This window comes from Thalassophryne amazonica, chromosome 8 (assembly GCF_902500255.1).
Source record: "Thalassophryne amazonica chromosome 8, fThaAma1.1, whole genome shotgun sequence".
In the NCBI taxonomy this organism is placed as follows: domain Eukaryota; kingdom Metazoa; phylum Chordata; class Actinopteri; order Batrachoidiformes; family Batrachoididae; genus Thalassophryne; species Thalassophryne amazonica.
The window spans coordinates 59659298-59675115 of record NC_047110.1 but is presented as its reverse complement, the minus strand read 5'-3'; positions in this window follow the sequence as shown (position 1 = coordinate 59675115).

The window sequence follows — 15818 nt, the reverse complement described above, 5'->3', positions numbered from 1 at the left end:
GCAGTTACAAGGGCGTTTTAAAATAGCTTCTCTGAGGAACGGATGAGCCGTTTGAAGTGCCTGAACAACACGTGCAACGAAGACGGGACCTCTTTATGACGGCCTGTCATAGTTTTGCTCATTGAAGATATGATTTTCCAATTGAGTGTGTTGCTGAGTGTGGCATTTCTGTCCTCCTCCTCCTCCAGAAAGTCGCAGACAGCCTCCTCCAGGCTCCCTGTCTGTCTGGTGCCAACGCTGTGTAGAGTTCAAACAGCAGAGAGGAGTGGCTCCACTCCGCCTCCGTTTCTGCTTCCACTCTCTTCCCCACAATTGGGGGTCATTATCCTTCTCCTTTGTGTCTCTGTTAAGGGAAAAGGGCCCACATCACCACTGTAGAGGAACTGGCAGACAATTATACGGGGTGGTGAGGAGTTAAGACACATAGTGGGCCGATTACACAAACCACCACAGAAGAGGTGGAGAGGGGGCTAATTAGATGGGGCTGGGTCGAGTCCAAGTGACACTAAGCATCAAGCAAGTCTGCTTTGCGCCACAGTTGGAAAGGTTACGGAAGAAGGAATATAACTCCAGGCGAGATGGAGAAAAGAAGGGAAAAGCCATGTAAGCAACCCTGTGCACGCCACAAGATCACACATGGTATTGATTCACAAAGTTTCAGCTCTCAATCATTCTGAAAAAGTCTGTCGCTCCATGCCCCCAAATCCACAGTGAGCTGTAGCTGCAGAGTAAAACCCAAATGGACCATTCTTGCAGGAGCTCAGACATGAAGATCGTACAGGAGTACGATATCTGGATTTGTGTCTGTGTGAGTCTGTGTGCGAACAACTGCTTTTTAAAGCTCTGCATTTCAAAACCCTGCTATTACAGCTTCAGTTGTGCCAAAGCCTCAGTGCATTCCTCAGACAGTAGAGTCTGTCTGAAAGGATCTTCTGAGGACCAGCTCTCTGTGCACAGTCGGTAACAGCAGACCTGCGTTGTTCAGCGGAAGTTGTGCACAACCACGACGATATATGCAAAATCGGCAGAGATGCCATCAAAACTAAAAACAAGGACACCAGATGAAGCTGAAGCGTTGGCAGGCTGATCCAGCGTGGCAGATGTTGAACTACCACAGTTTGCAGTCAATGACCCCCGTCCCAAACATCTGGCCCCACCGTGAAGTAATAGAACCTTTGAACACAGAGTGCCTGAAACCCTTCCTGCTCGCTCGCTCTCTCATGTACATCGTTCCATCGTAGTCTTCTCACCTTGGGTGAGGGTGTTAATTACAGCCCCTTGCAGCTGCCATACTCACCACTTACTGGGCGTGCTGACACATGCCAGCACACGGGGGATCCACACTCTCAGAGAGGATTATGGGTCGGCACGCAGGGAAAGCTGGGTCTTTTTGGGTGTGTTTCCACCTTAAGAGGCTGAATTTAATATAATGACTCAAGTGAAGTGAAGGATGTGTGTGCAAGGTGTTAAGAAGACGATTCTTTGGAAATAGAGAAGTTGAAATCCAGTTGTAGCCTCAAGCTAAACAAAGAGTTAGCATGATAACCAGTAACCCGCTAACTGAAAAGTTAACTGTGATAACGTTAAACCGATGAAACATAAAAACATTTAGCTGAAGCTACAGCTAATCACTAAGTTTTATCATATGAATTTAGCTTTGGCTTGGCATTTTGTATCTAAAACCCTGAAAAACAGACCGAAAGAGCTGAAATTTTAATATGATCATTTGTTAATTGAATTAACAAATGAAATACTATACAAATAATGAATGTTTATGAATTCAATGGCATGAATATTTCATGAGGTGAAAGCTGGCTTCTCCTCGTTGAATGGTATGTTCCAGCTTTCACCTCATGAAATATTCGTACCATTGAACTCATAAATATTCATTATTTGTTTTATATAACAGCTAAAATAGATCCTTGTCATTTGATATTATAAACAACAGAAAAGGGACTTACATTTTAGTGTTCCACTGCTGCTGAAGTCCAAATTGTGACGTGTAGTCCAGTGATGTTGTGTACTGACTTCAGACTTCCATAAAAAAAAGGCTTTATGTAGATCCTCAGTCGAGCCAAAAATCACGTCAGCTTTTCAGCTTTTCACCTGAACAGCTCTTCATGCATCCAGACGGCTTACAGTGGAGTGGATTTTGTGTGTGTGTGTGTGTGTGTGTGTGTTATGATCTTCAGCTTCCTGCATGGCTGAGTCAAACCGCCCCAGCTTCACTGATCATCTGCTTCTGTTTACAGTTGTTGAGAGGAGTGTTATGTCTCGAGTTTGTGAACTTTATACCCCCATCAAACTAGAGGCTGAATGAGCCTGAATGCCGTCCGAAAATTCAACTCCATTCTTGCAAAGTCGAGGTGCAATTGAAAACCTCCGACAGCATTCTGTATGCACCTCAAACAGTCAGGCAAATTACGTACGGACACCTCCACTGGATCCTGTTCGGTGTGCACAAAGGAAATTTTGTTATGCGCAATGTCTGTGGCACACATTCATCTTGTGAACTATGTGAACATTGCACAATCAATCCAAAAGCTCCGTTTGTCACCGCGAGTCAATATGTCTCAGAGCTGCTGAGCAGCGTGTACATCTGAACGGGGTGTCATATCCATAATAAACCTTATATTACAGATACATTGTCATTCCCTCCCATGAGTTAGATAATGTATGTGAAATATTATGATCATCGTAGCTGTAACACCCAAGCACTGCTGCCCCATGGTGAGTCAATGCATTTCAGAGGCTCGGTGCGGCATGGCACAGCGCAGCTGGATGGTGTGTCACAGCTGTAATGCACATATTATGATGTGTATACCATTGAACCCTTTAGGAGGAATAACGTCCCAACTGTATAGCCAATCCATTACAATATAAACAAAAAAATAAAATCACCTTTGGAATGGCTCAAGATGCATCTCACAGCATATAGGGAACAACAGCCAGGCAGCAGCCTGTGATACAATCCCTGTCATCCTGGAAGCACCATGAGATGGTTACATCAGCCAAGTGCTGCAGGCACATGCCTTGTCCACCACAAAATATATATCCCATATGACGCGCCATCCGGCGGCACAATGCGAACCACCCAGCTGGAAAGCAAGACGCCCCGCTGTGTGTCAGGTCTGTAACACTCGATCACAAAGCCCAGACAGTACGTCATGTGAAGCATCAACTGATTGGCGGGACACATGTGTGAACCACAGTGTGGTCATCTCATGGAAATAATATCCTCAAGAGGGGAAAGGCATGAGACAATATCATCTGATGGCTACACAGCTCATGTGTGAGCTCATATTATATGATTGCTCTGCTGCGCGTGCATGAGTTCAAATCATTTGCTGGCTCCGCAGCCCGTGAGTGCATATCATATGATCACCCCACTGTGCGGGTGTGAGCTTATATGAAGTGATCACCCCGCTGCACATGAGCTCATATCATGTGATTGCTTTGCTGCTTGTGCGTGAGCTCATATCATGTGATCACCCCGCTGTGTGTGGATGAGCTCATGTCACCGGATTGCTTTGCTGCTTGTGCGTGAGCTCGTCTGGACATTGGAGCATCCCACTGTCTGCACAACAGCTGATTTCCTGGAGAGTAAGAGAGAGAGACATGGGCAGAAAGGGCATGCATGTGATGGGGGTGCAACCATTGTGTAATGCTTTAATGTCAGGACCTGTGTTACCTCTCCTCTGGATTTTGTATTTTATCCAATATATGGACTGATGTATGTCAGCCTAGTCTCGCGTTTTTTTTTTCATGCTTCCGTGACGAAATGAGTCAAATTTTTGTGACGGGTTTTTTTGTAACTCACTATTCCTAACCCTACCCCGACCCTAACCTTAACCATAACCTTACTCTTTCCCCTCATTCTAACCATAACCACCACCACCCCCCCCCCCCCACTTCACTTTTAATTTCATGCAGCCATCATGGAATGAATTAGAATGAATTCATGCTGACGTGACAAAAATGAGGCGCTTTTCGTCACAATATCACAAACCAATAGATTAATGTATATTTCGTGGTGCTGAATCACGACTTGCCATGAGACCGGGTTGTGTATGTAAGCTAGGATCCCCTGATCATGTATTACGATGCACCGCGGAGTGGTGGCTATTACCGGTAATAAAGGCTGTGGGTGTGCACAATGGTGATGATAGTCCAATAGTCATTTGAATTCCAGCAGTGAGACATGGCAGGTCTTCAAAAGATAGCCGACCACAGCACTCCATCTGCCACGCCCCTCCCCTTTTCTTGCCTTCCACACAGAACTCAGGTGGCACTCAAACTGCACCCGTATGGCAGTTGATGTGCATTCTTCTTATTCTTACTGTAATCTGACAGCAGTCTAGGTATTCGTACTGTGTTCACACTACATTTGGACTGTATTCGTGGGCATGCACATGGACTGTGCACAACTCAGTCGAGGTGGGATCCACCGACATTCTAAATATCCAACCTGCATTCGTACACAGCTTTTGGAATATCTGTCCCTCCAGACCGCATCTTGAAGTTTGGCTTTTTTTTTTTTTTTTTTTTAGTCATTCCGGCTGATTTGGCTTAATTCCTGCTCATTCTTGCTAAGTGTGACAGGGCCCTTAACTGATACCCTACATAATGGATTACATTGAATTTTATCAGAGCACTTCCGAAGGTGTCCTGTCAGGCCACAGTGGAGCTGCGCCATCTAATGAAATTATGTTTTTCTGCATGGATAGGCAGTGTATGCACAGTCCGGCTGTGCACGTACACTGGATGCATCCTGTTCAGCCACGGAGGAGTGGCATCATCCAATGAAACTAAAGTTTTATCGGTGGGCTGGCTGTGCACACATGCTGGATGCATCCTGTTTGGCCACTTTCTGACATGATGGCTGCATTAGAAAACAGCAGCAATGGTTTCTGAGTGAAATATAATCTTGTTCAGCAGGATAACAATTTTCTGTTTTCTGAGCTGTCTGATCTTGTCTTACCTTAAACTCTAGGATGTGATCACAAAAGGGTCTCTATAAAAAGGTAAATGGTGAACAGCTTATGATTTGGTTGTTAAAAAAATAAAATTCAGTCTTAAGATTTTTTTTTGCCTTTTTCCCTGTAAATATATAGTAAAGGTAAGCAGTGCACTGTGTGAATCATCATGCAACAGTATACTGTAATATAGACATCAAATATTTGGCTGTGTTTATTTGGATATGTAACAGATAAAGGTAAAAAAAAATTTTTTATAACTTCCTAATATACAGTGTGTCCAGAAAGTAGTCACAGCACTTCACTTTTTTCTACATTTTGTTATGTTAGAACTGTTGTGTGGGCCGCTGAAGAGGAGGTACTGCTGGCCCACCACCACCAGAGGGCGCCCTGCTTGGAGTGCGGGCTCCAAGCACGAGAGGGCGCCAGACCCAGAAGAAGTGACAGCTGTCACTCATCCTCTGCACCAGCTGTCACTCGTTATCATCACTACCATAAAAGCCGGACTGCAACTCCACCTCCCCGCCGAGAAATCGACTACCAGAACCAAGGTAATTTCTCTGCTGACTAATACGCTGTCTAACTTTGTTCTGTGTGCAGTCGCATTCCTGTGAAGACCCAGAAGAGGGACAAACAGGAGCTGCACGAGTGTGTGTGATTTGGAGGTGGAGGTGCTCCCTCCTAACGGTATCTGGACTATAGATTACTGAGTGTGCGGACTCACACTCACACATCATATTTCTGCTTTCTGCCAGCAGTACCAGGGTCGACAGTCGAAGACAGAGGCCACCTGGGGACTCGGGACTTGGCGGCTCCGGTGTTCTTCAGGCCGTTGGTGGTGGAAGCCGTGTGGGACGCGGCTTCTCTCTCGTCGGGCGTCTTCTATCTTCGAGCCTGCCCACACTTCACCTGGTGTTTATTGACTGTGAAATTAAGACACGTTTCGTTGTGTAATATCACAACATTAAATTGTTACCTTTTGGCTTACTCATTGTCCGTTCATTTGCGCCCCCTGTTGTGGGTCCGTGCTATGACACCTTCCCAACAGGATTTCTCGGCCATCGTCATGGACTCCGAGGGGCGTCAACTCCAGCTTGAATGGCCAATGGAAGAGCCAGGAGCGCAGGCGTCAGCGGGAGGCGGGTTGAGTGAGCTGCAGCAGATCTTAACCGCCTTCAAGGCCCGGTTAGAATTTGTGACCGAGCAGAGTGTCCTCCTTAATCGGAGGGTGGAGGCTCTCACCGCCAGGGTGGAAGCGCGCGATCAGGGCGCTGCTGCAGCCACTCCTCTGGCTGGTCCTGGGCCCGTATTAGACGTTCCACTGGTCGTTCAACGAACCCCCCCACCGTCCCCTGAAGCATACATAAGCCCTCCGGAACCGTACGGGGGCTGTGTCGAGACGTGCGCGGACTTCCTCATGCAGTGTTCGCTCGTCTTTTCACAGCGCCCCGTCATGTACGCATCAGACGCTAGCCGGGTGGCTTATGTTATTAATTTGCTTCGAGGAGAGGCACGCGCATGGGCTACGGCGCTTTGGGAGCAGAATTCACGGCTCCTAACGTCTTATACTGGGTTTGTACGGGAATTCAAACAAGTGTTTGATCATCCCAACAGAGGCGAGACCGCTTCGAACGTGCTGCTGTCGATGAGACAGGGGCGCCGTAGCGCAGCCGAGTATGCAGTCGGCTTCCGCATCGCGGCAGCGAGGTCCGGCTGGAATAACGTTGCGCTCCGCGCCGCCTTTGTAAATGGACTGTCCCCGGTCCTCAAGGAGCACCTACTGGCCAAGGAGGAACCGCGGGAATTTGACGGGCTGATCGATTTGGTTATACGTTTAGACAACCGTTTAAGCGAGCATCGTCGGGAGCAGGCCGGGAGGCATGACCGGGCACGAGTCGTCCCTCCCCCTTCCGGTTCCGACAAGGTGACGTTGTCCCCACGCTTCACTGCCAGAGAGCTCCATGTGGCTACAGCTCCCCCTGCTGAGGAGGCTAGGGACACGAGTAGGGCCAAATTAAAGTCAAACATCAGACAAAGGAGGCTGGCCCACGGGGAGTGTTTTGTCTGCGGCTCTTGCGAGCACATGCAGAAGGACTGCCCTAAAACGGTCAAACTACAACGCCCGTCCTTAGAAACTGGGCTAAGGGTGGGTCATAACACGCACGCGGTAAACCCCGCAAATCTGCACGAATCCCAGTAACAATCCTTTGTGGGGATTTAACCCTTCATGCCCCAGCACTGATAGACACAGGGTCTGAAGGGAATCTGCTGGACAGCAGATGGGTAAAGGAAGTAGGGCTCCCTCTGGTGGCTCTGCCGGCACCATTGCAGGTGCGAGCACTAGATGGCACCCTGCTTCCATTAATCACACATCAGACACAACCAGTGACTTTGGTTGTGTCTGGGAATCACAGGGAGGAGATAGTGTTTTTTGTAACACCTTCTACCTCCCGAGTGATTTTGGGCTTTCCATGGATGGTGAAGCACAATCCCCGGATTGATTGGCCGTCTGGGGTTGTGACGCAGTGGAGCGAAACCTGCCACCGGGAGTGCTTAGGATCCTCGGTTCCTCCCGGCACTACGGCTAATGAGGAGGTCAAAGTTCCCCCCAATCTATCGGCGGTGCCAAAGGAGTACCACGATCTTGCTGACGTTTTCAGCAAAGATCTGGCACTCACTCTTCCCCCGCACCGACCGTATGATTGTGCCATCGATTTGGTCCCGGGCGCTGAGTACCCGTCCAGCAGGCTGTACAACCTCTCACGTCCGGAACGCGAATCAATGGAGACCTACATCCGGGACTCCTTAGCTGCCGGGCTGATCCGGAACTCCACCTCCCCGATGGGTGCTGGTTTCTTTTTTGTGGGCAAGAAAGACGGCGGACTCCGTCCATGCATTGATTACAGAGGGCTGAACGAGATCACGGTTCGCAACCGATACCCGTTACCTCTGTTAGATTCAGTGTTCACGCCCCTGCATGGAGCCCAAATTTTCACAAAATTGGATCTTAGAAACGCGTACCACCTGGTTCGGATCCGGAAGGGAGACGAATGGAAGACGGCATTCAACACCCTGTTAGGTCATTTTGAGTACCTGGTCATGCCGTTCTGCCTCACTAACGCCCCCGCGACGTTCCAAGCTTTGGTAAATGACGTCTTGCGGGACTTCCTGCATCGGTTCGTCTTCGTATATCTGGACGATATACTCATCTTTTCCCCGGACCCTGAGACCCATGTCCAGCATGTACGTCAGGTCCTACAGCGGTTGTTGGAGAACCGGCTGTTTGTGAAGGGCGAGAAGTGCGAGTTCCACCGCACTTCTTTGTCCTTCCTGGGGTTCATCATCTCCTCCAACTCCGTCGCCCCTGATCCGGCTAAGGTTGCGGCGGTGAGAGATTGGCCCCAACCAACAAGCCGCAGGAAACTACAGCAGTTCCTAGGCTTTGCAAATTTCTACAGGAGGTTCATTAAAGGTTACAGTCAGGTAGTTAGCCCCCTGACTGCCCTGACCTCCACCAAGGTCCCCTTCGCATGGTCGGATCGGTGCGAAGCCGCGTTCCAGGAGTTGAAACGCCGGTTCTCGACTGCACCAGTTCTGGTGCAGCCTGATCCTGATCGCCAGTACATAGTAGAGGTGGACGCCTCTGACTCAGGGATAGGAGCCGTGCTGTCCCAGAGCGTGGAGGCTGATAAAGTCCTCCATCCTTGTGCCTTTTATTCCCGCAGGTTGACCCCAGCTGAACGGAACTATGACGTCGGCAATCGGGAACTTCTTGCGGTGAAGGAGGCTCTTGAAGAGTGGAGACACCTGCTGGAGGGGGCATCGTTGCCCTTCACGGTTTTCACTGACCATCGGAACCTGGAGTACATCCGGACCGCCAAGCGGCTGAACCCCAGGCAAGCCCGCTGGTCTCTGTTCTTCGGGCGCTTTGACTTCCAGATCACGTATCGCCCCGGGACCTAGAACCAAAAACCAGATGCATTGTCCCGGGTACACGAAGAAGAAGCCAAAGCGGGGCTGTCGAACCCCACCGAGACCATCATCCCCGAGTCCACTGTCGTGGCCACCCTCACCTGGGACGTGGAGAAGACCGTCCGGGAGGCCCTGACAAGGAGCCCGGACCCGGGGACTGGCCCCAAGAACAGACTGTATGTCCCACCAGAGGCAAGAGCTGCCGTATTGGACTTCTGTCACGGATCCAAGCTCTCCTGTCATCCCGGAGTGTGTAGGACCGTGGCAGTAGTCCAGCAGCGCTTCTGGTGGGCGTCCCTGGAAACCGACGTCCGGGACTACGTCCAGGCCTGTACCATCTGCGCCAGGGGCAAGGCAGACCATCGGAGGACGACGGGACTCCTCCAGCCCCTGCCGGTGCCTCATCGCCCCTGGTCTCACATCGGCCTGGACTTCATCACGGGCCTCCCGCCGTCCCAGGGCAACACCGTTATTCTCACGATAGTGGACCGGTTCTCCAAGGCGGCCCACTTCGTGGCCCTCCCGAAGCTCCCGACAGCCCAGGAGACGGCAGACCTTCTGGTCCACCACGTCATGCGGCTGCATGGGATACCATCGGACATTGTATCAGATCGTGGTCCCCAGTTCTCTTCGCAGGTGTGGAAGAGTTTCTGTAAGGAGCTGGGGGCCACCGTGAGTCTCTCGTCCGGGTACCACCCCCAGACCAACGGCCAGGCAGAGCGGGCTAACCAGGAGTTGGAACAGGCCCTTCGCTGCATCACCTCCGCGCACCCGGCGGCCTGGAGTCACCATCTGGCCTGGATCAAGTATGCCCATAACAGCCGAGTCTCGTCTGCTACCGGCCTCTCCCCTTTTGAGGCATGTTTGGGGTTCCAGCCCCCATTGTTCCCGCTGGTGGAGGGAGAGGTCGGTGTGCCCTCGGTCCAGGCCCACCTCAGGAGGTGCCGCCGGGTGTGGCGGACCGCCCGCTCTGCCCTGTTAAAAGCCCAGACGAGGGCCAAGACCCATGCGGACCGCCGACGTTCCCCGGCCCCAACATACCAGCCCGGGCAGGAGGTGTGGCTCTCGACCAAGGACATCCCTTTGTGTGTCGACTCCCCAAAACTAAAGGACAGATTCATCGGACCCTTTCGTATCCTCAAGATCATCAACCCGGCCGCAGTGAAGCTTCAACTCCCGGCTTCACTGCGGATTCACCCTGTCTTTCATGTTTCCCGTCTCAAACCACACCACACCTCGCCCCTCTGTACTCCGGGACCTACGCCGCCTCCTGCCCGGCTCATTGACGGGGAGCCTGCCTGGACAGTCCGCAGGCTCCTGGACGTCCGTCGTAAGGGCCGGGGTTTCCAATATCTGGTGGACTGGGAGGGGTATGGACCTGAAGAACGCTCCTGGGTGAAGAGGAGCTTCATCCTGGACCCGGCCCTCCTGGCCGAGTTCTACACAAGACATCCGGACAAGCCTGGTCGGACGCCAGGAGGCGCCCGTTGAGGGGGGGGTCCTGTTGTGTGGGCCGCTGAAGAGGAGGTACTGCTGGCCCACCACCACCAGAGGGCGCCCTGCTTGGAGTGCGGGCTCCAAGCACGAGAGGGCGCCAGACCCAGAAGAAGTGACAGCTGTCACTCATCCTCTGCACCAGCTGTCACTCGTTATCATCACTACCATAAAAGCCGGACTGCAACTCCACCTCCCCGCCGAGAAATCGACTACCAGAACCAAGGTAATTTCTCTGCTGACTAATACGCTGTCTAACTTTGTTCTGTGTGCAGTCGCATTCCTGTGAAGACCCAGAAGAGGGACAAACAGGAGCTGCACGAGTGTGTGTGATTTGGAGGTGGAGGTGCTCCCTCCTAACGGTATCTGGACTATAGATTACTGAGTGTGCGGACTCACACTCACACATCATATTTCTGCTTTCTGCCAGCAGTACCAGGGTCGACAGTCGAAGACAGAGGCCACCTGGGGACTCGGGACTTGGCGGCTCCGGTGTTCTTCAGGCCGTTGGTGGCGGAAGCCGTGTGGGACGCGGCTTCTCTCTCGTCGGGCGTCTTCTATCTTCGAGCCTGCCCACACTTCACCTGGTGTTTATTGACTGTGAAATTAAGACACGTTTCGTTGTGTAATATCACAACATTAAATTGTTACCTTTTGGCTTACTCATTGTCCGTTCATTTGCGCCCCCTGTTGTGGGTCCGTGCTACGACACCTTCCCAACAAGAACCTTATTCCAAAATGAAGCAAATTCATTTTCCCCTCAAAATTCTATTCACAACACCCCATAATGACAACATGAAAAAAGTTTTTTTTATTTATTTTTTAAATTTTTGCAAATTTATTAAAGATAAAAAAAAAAAAAGAAATCACATGTACATGAGTATTCACACCCTTTGCGCAGTACTTTGTTGATGCACCTTTGGCAGCAATTATAGCCTCAAGTTTTGTTGAATATGATGCCACAAGCTTGGTGCACCTATCTGTGGGCAGTTTCCTCTTTCCACCACCTCTCAAGCTCCATCAGGTTGGATGGGGAGCGTCGATGCACAGCCATTTTCAGATCTCTCCAGAGATGTTCAATTGGATTGGGCTGGACCACTCAAGGACATTCACAGAGTTGTGCTGAAGCCACTCCTTTGATATCTTGGCTGTGTGCTTAGGGTCATTATCCCCAGTCGGAGGTCAAGAGTGCACTAGAGCAGATTTTCATCCAGGATGTTGCTGTACATTGCTGCATTCATCTTTCCCTCAATCCTGACTAGTCTCCCAGTTCCTGCTGCTAAAAAACATCCCCACAGCATGATGCTGCCACCACCATGCTTCACTGTAGGGACTGCCTGGCATTCACACCAAAGAGTTCAAACGTTGTCTCATTCGAGCAGAGAATTTTGTTTCTCGTGGTTTGAGACTCATGGCCACTCTACCATACAGGCCTGATTGGTGGATTGCTGAAGAGACAGTTGTCCTTCTGGAAGGTTCTCCTCTCTCTTTGTTTGTCTACATGTGGCCCTTCAATCGATTGACATCCTGTCCACTGTCCACGTAGTACACTGCCTCTCGCCCGTGTGAGTGCTAGGATAAGTTCCAGCCTCCCATGACCCTTGATTGGAGTAAGTGAGTAAAAATAGGTTAAAATACACAATGGGAAAGTGTGTCCAATCTTTTGACTGGTACTAACTATATGTATGTGTGGCTGCAGAATGAATCTGGTTTGCAGTTCTACTTCATTCACATTTGTGTGTCTGTGCATCTAAATCTTTAACATTTTTCTTTTGTATCTCTGTGACGCCATCCATGATTCTGTTGCTGTCCTGCAGCCTCTCTGACTTTGAAACAGACCCTTGAGTTTTGCATTTAGGTGGTTTTTCAGAAGCTGTAAGCAGCCCAGTGCTGGTGCTCTTCTGCAGATCCCACCCTCCTCTCACTAATTACAGGGTGCACAGGGGCGTCTGACGTACAAAAAGGATTTATTTTAGTGAGTTTCCACAGAGGTTAAAAGAATGCCACAATGTGAGCACATGCACATGCACATGCACACACCCTTGGGCTTAACTTTGACAGCATTTATCAACCGCCCTATCCCCACCTCCCCTCATGGGCTCAACAGTGGTCTTTAGTGTGGCATTCACACGGTGTTTTGGTAATTATGAAAAAATCTTTTTCGAAAAGAATCAGCATGCTCAACATTCCATTTTGTCAAGCTTCCTAAACATTTGTGTTCTTTTAAAGCAGTGAAGGGAAAAAATAACTTCACCACAGAAATGTGAAGTTTCTTTTTTTTTTGTGGGGGGGGGGGGGGGTCCATTTTTAATCCATTTTGTCTTCTCGTGATCAGTTTGGGATATCTGAAAAAAAAATCCCTAGAAAAAAAAACCCTAGAATTGCTGTATGGGCTTTCGTAAAATCCCACTGGATCCCTCCATCTAAACCGTGAGTGCATGAATGCAGTGTGCATATTTTTAAACCTACATTCTGGCTTTGGCGCTGGCCGTGGGTTTCAGGAAATTTGACTCTTTGAGAGAACCAGTCATGAATCATTTTTATACTTTGTGCTAAGTAATACAAAATATATTCACTTAACACTGAGGCTCAGATGTTTTGAAAGGTAATCCTATATATTAAAGTATGTCACGCTCACTGATCTCGCCAAAAACTCAACAATGTTTTTCCACAGAACCCCTTTTACTTTGACTGTTTTTTTCTTCTTCTTCTTCTTCTTCTTCTTCTTCCTGTTGGGGCTGTAAAAGAGACGACCTAGGAACGTGCCCCCCCCCCCCCCTTTATTTTCTGCAGTGCTCCTAATATGTTCCATATTGTGAGTTTAAATGGGGTGGACTCAGGAAATGCAGTCACACTGCTATGCCTTCCAAGCTTCCAGTCTGAGGTTTGGCCTGCAGTGCTGGTGGTTCCGAGGACTGGGGATGATTGGGCGGCTGGAGCTGCTGGGGCGGTTTGACTCAGCCATGCAGGATTTCTTCATCCACTCCTCCAGAGCCGAGTTGTCCACGTCTTTGCTTTGGTTATGTTATGTTTCTATGCCTGTGCATGGGCCTCAACTCCTGCAGGCTGCACATTCAAATCTTTGATGACTCCTATTTAATCTCTGTGGTCTCAATACTCCCTCATTCACTGTTTTTTTGTGTGACGAATTACATCACTATTTCTCCTTTCTTACTTTCTTGTTAAAGTTTCATGGATATTTGATTATTTGCTTGTTTGATTATCTGTATCTTTGCTAGCAAGATACCACAAAAACAAATGGGCCAATCAGTAAAACTGGATGGAGAGGTTAGGTATGGGCCAAAAAAGAACCTATTAAATTCAGATCAGGATCCAAGTGCAGATACGGGAAATTTTATTCACATGCAATTTCCAATAATTGTTTCCTTATGATGTCAAGTACACAAGAAAACACAACACAACAGAAACACATTTATGAGCCTTTATGAAATAAGCCCATTAAATTTCGTTACAGATCTGTACACGTATTCAAGACATTTTTTTCCAAATCATATCAAAAAGGTCACAAAGGAAAACCTTTTCGGGGAACCCTTTACATTCCAGTGCAGATTGCAGATCTGGATAAACAGTTATTATTCCATTTTCTAAAACTACTTATTCCAGTTAAAGGGTTACTGGGGGGCTACACTCTATCCCAGTGGTCTTTGGGTGAAAGGCGGGATAGATCCTGGACAGGCTGACAGCCTATCACAGGGCATCAACAACTCACCTAACCTAGTTATTTTTGGAAGTGGGAGGAAGCTGGAGCACCCAGAGTGAACCCACTCAAACAAAAATAGAACATACAAACAGTGGTGGGCACAGCTAACCAAAAAGTTGGCTTTGCTAACCATTAATCAGATAACTGAAAAGTTATCTTTTATGACGCTAAACCGATAAACTGTAAAAAAAAAAAAAAAACAAAAAAAAAAACATTATCTTTATTACAGATAACCGATAACTATTAGTACTGATTCAGATGTGGCCACATCAGATTACACTGTTGGCTTCTGATACACCAGTTTGATTTTAAGCGCTGCAGGGGCTGCTGGGTAAATTCAAGGATCACAAACACAAAGAACGCACGAAAAATGAATAAATATAAAAGTAAAACCCCAAACACTGTCATCATCTTTCAAAAGCAGTAAAACACAGTATTAGAAGTAACAGTTTATCTTGGTATTATTACAATGTCATCTACGAGCTAAAAGCTGCCGCTTTTTTCACACGCTAAATATGTCCATTAATGCATTGATTGGCAGAGTAAAAAACACATGTAGTAAATATAAATTCTTACCTGTTAGTGGGATTCATCTGAATAAATATTCTATCTAAAGCATCCTGCTTATCCAAACGGTGTCTAAACAGTGAAGAAAAGTTCCTGTACACAGCTGTGCTGTGAGAGCTCCTCTCTCCCACCAAATCTTGGTAATTAAATTATCCTGTGCCACAAAGAAATAAAATAAAATAATGTTAATATTACTCTGTTTTGTTTTTGTGTCGAGCAGGCGATAACATTGTAACGTCCAAAGTGAAGTGGAACTACACTACCCACAATGCTCTGCATTGACCGGCCAATCACGTTTTGCGCTTAATGATGATGTCATCAGCAAGTGACGGCCAGTCTGCCAAAAACCACTGATCTACACAACAGGGATTAAAATGTTTGATTTTATGGTTTACAAACGTTTTTGACCATTAAACTTTGCTCACTTTACTAGAAAAGAAATGTTATTGGACTGAAAGTTATCGGAACTAAATTTATGAGAAGATAATTGGTGCGATGGTGGTTTTAAAAGTTATCTGAAAAGCTAATCCGCTAGCAAAAACATTATCTTAGATAATTATTGGTTATCGGATTATCTGAACAGTGCCCACCACTGCATACAAACACAGAAAATAAAAGACCAGGTCAGAAGTTAACCTGAGATCTTCTCGCTGTAAGACAACAGTGATAAACACTAATCCACTGTGCTACCAGGATTATTATTATAATTATAATAATTATTTATTTATTTAAAATGAAACTATTAATTTCTGATCAGGATCGAGACATAAAGCAGACCTTATCTTTTTCTTTTCTTTAATAATAACAACAACTTAATAACTAGAGCACTTTTCAAGACACCCAAAGCGCTTTACAAGTTCTATTAGGTTTGCATTGGGGAGGTGATGGTCTAGTATTTAAGTGTTGAGCTTGAGACCGGAGGATCCTCGGTTCAAATCCTAGCCTGACAGGAAAATCATGAAGGGCTCTTGGGCAAGGTCCTTAATCCCCAATTGCCCCTGGTGTGTAGTGAGTGAACCTTGCATGGCAGCAGCCTGACATCGGTGTGTGAATGGGTGAATGTGAGGCATAATTGTAAAGTGCTCTGA